Here is an 8,241-nt window from a genome sequence, read left to right as displayed (position 1 = left end):
TTATTTAATCAGTTTGGTTGTTTGTGTTTACTTTTTAAAATTAATTACCTTTCATCTGTTGTTATAGTTTGTAATGAGGCTATACTGAGTAAAATTTATTCAGTATTTAACCGAAACAGAGAGACCAGTATAAGGAATGTGCACTAGATAAGATGCATTTGGTGAGTGGGGAAAAGTCACATGAGGGCAGATGCTATAATTTACACTGTTCTGCTGCTTAAAGTTGATGCTAATGGCACCGACTCGGTGTTTCGATGACAACTTTATTCAGAATATTGAAACGGTGCATAAATGTCACTAAGTCAGAAGCTACCAGTAATGACAGTTTCTGAAAGGGCACTTTTTTAATGACGGTTCTGGGACCCTACTCGTACAACTGCAAAATGTGCACAGTGTTTGATTTTAAAGAGCATGAGTAGCTTATAGTAAAAGTACAGTGGCAAAAATTTGGGAAGTGCTTTGAGCAAATTTCCCCTGTGAAGCAAGATCAATTAGGTTAAGAAGCTGAAACCCATAAAATAATGAAAGAGGTGATATTTGCAGTGAGAGGTGACACTCATTTCTTCTGTTTTGGTCTTTAGCTAGCAAACTCTTCATGTGAAGTGGCAGGAAGACTCCACGCTGCTGATGCAAAACTAAAATTTGGATTTTACTTTTACATCAGATACAATAGTAAAATTTCGATGGTATTTTATATCGGGGAGGGGTTAATGTTGTATTTTGCCAAATATTTCAGATTGAGTAATTCTTTCTTTTTTTTTTCTCCTTCCTCCACAGATTGCACCTGTTTTAAGGAGGACAGTGCCAGCTGGTTAGAACCACACTCCACCATTGGCTTTGTCTAGTAGTGCCTGACTTGACGGTAGTAGAGCCGTATCTGGAACTTTCTGGAAAACCTTCCAATTATCACATCTTCCTCCGTGGCAATAAAGTTGAGAACACTAACAGAGGTAGGCTGCTAGCATTTTCATCACTGCCTGATTAGTTCTGGCTTGGTTTAGACAACACACTGGGTGATATTCCAGTAGTTGGTTCAGAGCTGGTGTTGCTCTAGCTGAGAAAGATGCACTACCTGTAGAAAGAATAAAAAATCCTACACACACACACAAATAAGATCCTGTGTGCATACCTTCTCCTTCAGGATAAAAGCAAGCAAAGTTGAATGTAAGGCATCATTATAACATTAAAAAACATTTGATGCCCAAGTACAAACGTTAACACATTTGAAACATTCCTTTTTTTTTTTCCACTGTATGTCACGTATTTACTCCCTTTTCTTTATTACTAAGGAAATGAGGACATTTGCATGAAAACAAGAGCTTAGATTCTTAAAAGTTTGTCTATTCCTGCTCATATTTTCCTGCTCTGAAGGGGTTGGAGCCTTCTGCAGAAGGTACCATAATTGCTTCCAACCCAATGAGCTGTGATGAATAAGAAGCAGAAACTTTTAAACAAAGACCCTGTTTTCCTGTAGATACTCTCAGTAATAAAGCATAGGGTAAAAGAAATATGTGAAGTTATGCTTTGCAGAACTGCTACTTAAAGCAAAGCACCTTTGTAGAATGAAGCTTAATCTGAATTTTTCTAAATGCAGTAAGGGAAAGTGAGTTTGTGTGTTTTCTGTAAGAGATTCCAAATGTCTCCAAACAAGATTGTTAAAAGGCCAAGATGGAATGTATCTCAACATTATTCTCATCAGCATCATCAATATCACTCTATGTGAGAAGATCCAAACTGGAATTATGGCACCATTCTCCCATTTCTTTATAAACCCAGAAACACACAGCCTCTTTCCCCCAAAGATTTAGCAATATAGTATGTTCTTATCCATCTCTGAGTCATTGCCTTGGCCTGCCCCCTCTTAATTTTCCAAAATCAGCAGTAACTGACCAAAACCTACTGAAAAAAAGCAAAGAATATTGTAATTGGAAACAACAAAGAATTTGTAGGAAATGTTTATATTCAACAATAATGACTAGTTTAGGCTTTGTCTCACGATAGCTCACTCAGAGGATAAATCAGAAACCAGGAGGCATTTGTTTGCTTGCACTTTTCTTCCATTAATGCCACCAGGTATCCACCTGTCTAGTTTCTGATCTTCTAAGCAGCAAACACCTCGGAGTTATTATTTAAGAACAACTTTCTAAAGCGGCCCTTTGCCAGTTAATGTAAGTAGGTGGAAGGGTGACTATTGCTCCTCGCGGACGCCGTGTCACCACCGAGTCCTACCACCCTGAGGTGACTGAGCATCCAACCGCCCGGGGGATTTTGTCACCCACCCGAGACCAAAGGAGGACCGTGCAGATGAGCCCATGAGATGCACGAACACTGACCTCCACTCCCACAGTGCTCCTCCATGCTGCTGTCACTGGGCTTGAACAAGAGACTTCCACTGCAATTCTCTCCAGAAAAGAGGAAAAGTGCCAGCACAGGTAGTTTATCATTTGGAGTTGCAGTTTCTTTACTCCTCAGCGCACCTTAGTTCAGCAAGGAGGATTTCCAGTCTGCACCAAAAGTGGCCTTTCCACCGGAACTCATGCATGTAGCAAGTTAGAAGTGTCAAAATCATTTTTTCTAACTATGTCAGTGAACAAAAAAACAAGAGACAGAAAATTCTTACCCTCAAAGGCTACCCTTAGCCATCCAATAACTCCGTATCAAGCACTGTGCTGAAATATTATGGTGCACATTTTCTAAACACTCCTCTTTGGCAGAAGTTAGATGACAGATTTCATCCAAAAGCCTTCTCTTTTTTCCAGCAAGTTTTGAAAACTTGGAAGTATCTTCTTAGCTTTTTCTGTGGACTGAGTGCTACGTCACCACAATGCTGTAATTTCATCTAGAAACACTGGTAACTTTAATGAGAGACACCAGGCCCCATTCTGCCTAAGCCTTCACTTCCTATTGCCAGTGGACTTGTTAGAGCTGATAATTCCAAAAATACAATATTTATAACTTATTCATGATTCATTTTAAACCTCTTTCACAGCCTGATGCACATGAGGCAATTCAAATCGCCAAAACTCTGTTTTGCAACTAACACTTCATTACACTGAATGGAAAAGTTCACACATCTGTTGGCGCTGCATTGTTTGGGGCTGGCTGCGGAGCAAACAGCCCAGCAAGGCACAGATTTGCCGTAGGAAGGCTGTCTCCAAACCAGGGGACAGACACTTTCCTTCTCTGACAAAGGCAGAAGGCGGAAGGCAGAAGAGCCTGGGGTCCCTGGCATGGAAGGACCCACGCAGCCCCTTTCCCCCAGGGATGCCAAGGGGGTTTCTTCAAGTTCAGCTGAGAAATGGGGTGTCACTAGACGTCTTGACAGAGGGAGGGTCTGCACCAGCCCCTTTCATTGCAAGGAGATTCCGGCCTGTGTTATTAAACCCTGTTCATCCTGATACCAAAACAAACCAGAATGGTGAACCTAACCTCATGCAATTTTCCTTATCTAACTATAATCTTATGGTACTGATTTCAGAGCCTCAGATGACTTAAAAGCTGGGGATTAAAAATCTGCATTCGCTACTCACCACATAGATTCTGCTGAAATTACTGTAGCTGTGGATGGAAGGACACGTGAAATGAGCATAGGTTATGCAGATATATATTCTACAACGTACATTTCTATTAGAAGGAAGTCATGCACCATGCAATTCACTGTATTTAGATCACAAATTCTTCTTGGTAAGCATCATGTTTGTGTCCTGTGCTGATCCATTGCCTGGCATGGTGGGGTTCCAGGATGCTCCTAGGACTTTTGGCCGAGTGATTAATGGAAGCAGTAATAAAATTTCCATACCTTTCACTGAAGCAAATCAAAAATCCTAACTGTAATACAAAGAAACAAATCCAGCTGAGTTAAATATTATGCTAGTTTCTGCTCTCCATCCTCACTCCACACCACAGTTGGTTTTCATCTGCTTTTGTTTTTTCTCTCTCCTGTCATTAAACAGTTTGAAAATATAATGAATACTTCTGGGTTTTTTTAAGGCATGGTCCAAACTCAGCTGAATTTAGGAATTTGTCTCTGCTGAGAAGGCGTATGGCTTTTCACATGATCCAAAGTGGTACTCCTGGATATTGAATTGTTTTCTGATATACTAAAGCAGTCCTGCTTATTTCAAGCATGTCACTCATCCATGCTCTAACTGTCCGGATCACCACTACGTCACATCTTCCTTTCCCCCCCCTTGCTTTGTGAGCTCACTTTGGATTCAGGCAGAGCCCAGTATCAGTGTGATATGGAAGTTACCGAGACCCTCAGCAGGAGGTGGGTTTGAGAACAATTATCTGCCAGAATTGTTTAGTGGCGCAGCCCAATCTGTGTGATGACCCTTTTTCTAAATGTAGATATAATGGCACATTAAAGTAATGTTACATCTCATAAAGCCTGCTGGGTGAGGGTTCAAGCGAGGTTCCCCTTGTTTCCCTTCTGCACAGCAGTTCCTTTGTTACTGCCTCTCCTCCAGACCCTGTGATGGACGGGAGTCCCGCGCTCCTCCAGCACTAAAACGGGGCTGCCAAGATAATTTACGGGCCCTGTGGCCAACAAAAAGTCTCAGGCCTCCTTGGGTTATCTCTGAGACCCACTTTTCTCCGCCCATTGTGCCGGCTTGTCCTCTCCGATTTTACAGATGCCAGGAAAGGTTTTGGCAACACAAGCATCCTTCAGCGCCTTGCTTTTAAACAACAGTCTTCTCCGGGCTTGGGCTGTGTCTGTGGCAGCGTTTCTAGACAGAAAGCAGAAAAGCAGAGAGTAAACACGGGATGGGGGGGAGGGAGGCCGGGTTGAGGTTGCCCACATGCAGGACCGGCCAGATGGACCAGCGCGGTCTGGCTGGGGCGTGCAAAGGAGGGCTTCTCCTGGCAGTCTCAGCACCTTCCCTTTTTGCACTAGAAATCCAGGCTCAGGGTCAACAGTTTTGATGGTGCCACAGCCTGGAAAAATCCACACCTGCCTGGAAAGCCCCCGAGTGACTGGAAACTCAGGCACCAGCAAGGTTTCTGCAGAGGACACTGAGATAAAGCTGGTGGATGAAAAGCTGGACATGAGCCGGCAACGTGTGCTCGCAGCCCAGAAAGCCCACCACATCTGCATCAAAAGAAGCGTGGCCAGCAGGTCAGCGAGGTGATTCTGCCCCTCTACTCTGCTCTGGTGAGACCCCACCTGGAGTACTGCGTCCAGCTCTGGGACCCCCAACCTAAGAAGGATGTGGACCTGTTGGAACAAGTCCAGTGGAGGGTCACGAAGATGATGAGAGGGCTGGAGCACCTCTCCTATGAAGACAGGCTGAGAGAGTTGGGGCTGTTCAGCCTGGAGAAGAGAAGGCTCCAGGGAGATCTCACAGCATCCTACCAGTACCTAAAGCGGGTCTACAGAAAAGATGGGGACAACACTGCTAGGTTTTGAGCAGGCTCTGTTGCAATAGGACAAGGGGTAATAGGACAAAAGAGGGTAAATTTCGACGAGATCTAAGGGAGAAATCTTTTATTGGTGAACCTAACCTCATGCAATTTTCCTTATCTAACTATAATCTTATGGTACTGATTTCAGAGCCTCAGATGACTTAAAAGCTGGGGATTAAAAATCTGCATTCGCTACTCACCACATAGATTCTGCTGAAATTACTGTAGCTGTGGATGGAAGGACACGTGAAATGAGCATAGGTTATGCAGATATATATTCTACAACGTACATTTCTATTAGAAGGAAGTCATGCACCATGCAATTCATTGTATTTAGATCACAAATTCTTCTTGGTAAGCATCATGTTTGTGTCCTGTGCTGATCCATTGCCTGGCATGGTGGGGTTCCAGGATGCTCCTAGGACTTTTGGCCGAGTGATTAATGGAAGCAGTAATAAAATTTCCATACCTTTCACTGAAGCAAATCAAAAATCCTAACTGTAATACAAAGAAACAAATCCAGCTGAGTTAAATATTATGCTAGTTTCTGCTCTCCATCCTCACTCCACACCACAGTTGGTTTTCATCTGCTTTTGTTTTTTCTCTCTCCTGTCATTAAACAGTTTGAAAATATAATGAATACTTCTGGGTTTTTTTAAGGCATGGTCCAAACTCAGCTGAATTTAGGAATTTGTCTCTGCTGAGAAGGCGTATGGCTTTTCACATGATCCAAAGTGGTACTCCTGGATATTGAATTGTTTTCTGATATACTAAAGCAGTCCTGCTTATTTCAAGCATGTCACTCATCCATGCTCTAACTGTCCGGATCACCACTACGTCACATCTTCCTTTCCCCCCCCTTGCTTTGTGAGCTCACTTTGGATTCAGGCAGAGCCCAGTATCAGTGTGATATGGAAGTTACCGAGACCCTCAGCAGGAGGTGGGTTTGAGAACAATTATCTGCCAGAATTGTTTAGTGGCGCAGCCCAATCTGTGTGATGACCCTTTTTCTAAATGTAGATATAATGGCACATTAAAGTAATGTTACATCTCATAAAGCCTGCTGGGTGAGGGTTCAAGCGAGGTTCCCCTTGTTTCCCTTCTGCACAGCAGTTCCTTTGTTACTGCCTCTCCTCCAGACCCTGTGATGGACGGGAGTCCCGCGCTCCTCCAGCACTAAAACGGGGCTGCCAAGATAATTTACGGGCCCTGTGGCCAACAAAAAGTCTCAGGCCTCCTTGGGTTATCTCTGAGACCCACTTTTCTCCGCCCATTGTGCCGGCTTGTCCTCTCCGATTTTACAGATGCCAGGAAAGGTTTTGGCAACACAAGCATCCTTCAGCGCCTTGCTTTTAAACAACAGTCTTCTCCGGGCTTGGGCTGTGTCTGTGGCAGCGTTTCTAGACAGAAAGCAGAAAAGCAGAGAGTAAACACGGGATGGGGGGGAGGGAGGCCGGGTTGAGGTTGCCCACATGCAGGACCGGCCAGATGGACCAGCGCGGTCTGGCTGGGGCGTGCAAAGGAGGGCTTCTCCTGGCAGTCTCAGCACCTTCCCTTTTTGCACTAGAAATCCAGGCTCAGGGTCAACAGTTTTGATGGTGCCACAGCCTGGAAAAATCCACACCTGCCTGGAAAGCCCCCGAGTGACTGGAAACTCAGGCACCAGCAAGGTTTCTGCAGAGGACACTGAGATAAAGCTGGTGGATGAAAAGCTGGACATGAGCCGGCAACGTGTGCTCGCAGCCCAGAAAGCCCACCACATCTGCATCAAAAGAAGCGTGGCCAGCAGGTCAGCGAGGTGATTCTGCCCCTCTACTCTGCTCTGGTGAGACCCCACCTGGAGTACTGCGTCCAGCTCTGGGACCCCCAACCTAAGAAGGATGTGGACCTGTTGGAACAAGTCCAGTGGAGGGTCACGAAGATGATGAGAGGGCTGGAGCACCTCTCCTATGAAGACAGGCTGAGAGAGTTGGGGCTGTTCAGCCTGGAGAAGAGAAGGCTCCAGGGAGATCTCACAGCATCCTACCAGTACCTAAAGCGGGTCTACAGAAAAGATGGGGACAACACTGCTAGGTTTTGAGCAGGCTCTGTTGCAATAGGACAAGGGGTAATAGGACAAAAGAGGGTAAATTTCGACGAGATCTAAGGGAGAAATCTTTTATAATGAGGGCAGTGAGACATTGGCACAGATTGCCAAGAAAGGTGGTAGATGCCCCATCCCTGGAAACATTCAAGGTCAGGTTGGCCGGGGCTGTGAGCAGCCTGATCTAGCTGAAGATGTCCATGCTCATAGCTGGGGGGTCGGGCTGGATGACCTTTAAAGGTCCCTCCCACCCCAAACCATTCCGTGGTTCGATGAATCCCACAACCCCCTTGCATTTCAGCGCCGCCGAGGAGAAAAGGGTTTCATCTGATGTCGGCCTCCCCTTCCACCCGGCACCGCCAGCCATCAACCGTGAGGGGCTCCCGCCCACCGGGAGGAACCCCGGCGCCGTGCCCGCCCGCAGCCCCGGGCTGCCGTGCCATGCCATGCCGTGCCGTGCCATGCCGCGGCTTGCGCGGGGCGTCCCGGAGGCGACAAAAGCCGTGGGATGCTCTGGATGAAGGGGGGGGGTGGTTGGGTGAGGGGGGGGTGATGCCCCGGGGGAGCGCATCCTCCGCGGAGGGGCTTCGCTCTCCGTTTCCACGGGAAATCCCAGCCCGGCGGGCGCCCACGTGTCCCCCGCGGGGACCCCCTCCGCCGGCTGCGCGGTGTGCGCGGTGTGCGCGGTACCGCCGCTCCTCCCCCGCTCCGCCAGCCCCCGCGGACGGGCGGCGCAGGGGAATGGCGGGGGG

General features: G+C 46.6%; 1 long non-coding RNA gene across 1 annotated transcript; it reads right to left on the bottom strand.

The window, feature by feature from the left end:
• Positions 1 to 243: 243 nt before the first annotated feature.
• LOC106885072 lies at positions 244 to 5,701 on the bottom strand. The gene is made up of 2 exons (XR_001411379.1): positions 5,506 to 5,701; positions 244 to 3,429 (listed from the first exon to the last, which is right to left on the bottom strand). It is a non-coding gene; the product is annotated as an uncharacterized LOC106885072 (long non-coding RNA).
• Between the last annotated feature and the right edge of the window lie 2,540 nt (positions 5,702 to 8,241).

This window comes from Calidris pugnax, unplaced genomic scaffold, assembly GCF_001431845.1.
Source record: "Calidris pugnax isolate Ruff unplaced genomic scaffold, ASM143184v1 scaffold51, whole genome shotgun sequence".
NCBI lineage: Eukaryota > Metazoa > Chordata > Aves > Charadriiformes > Scolopacidae > Calidris > Calidris pugnax.
The sequence above is the reverse complement of the archived record's forward strand: the minus strand, read 5'-3'. Positions and strand labels throughout refer to the sequence as shown.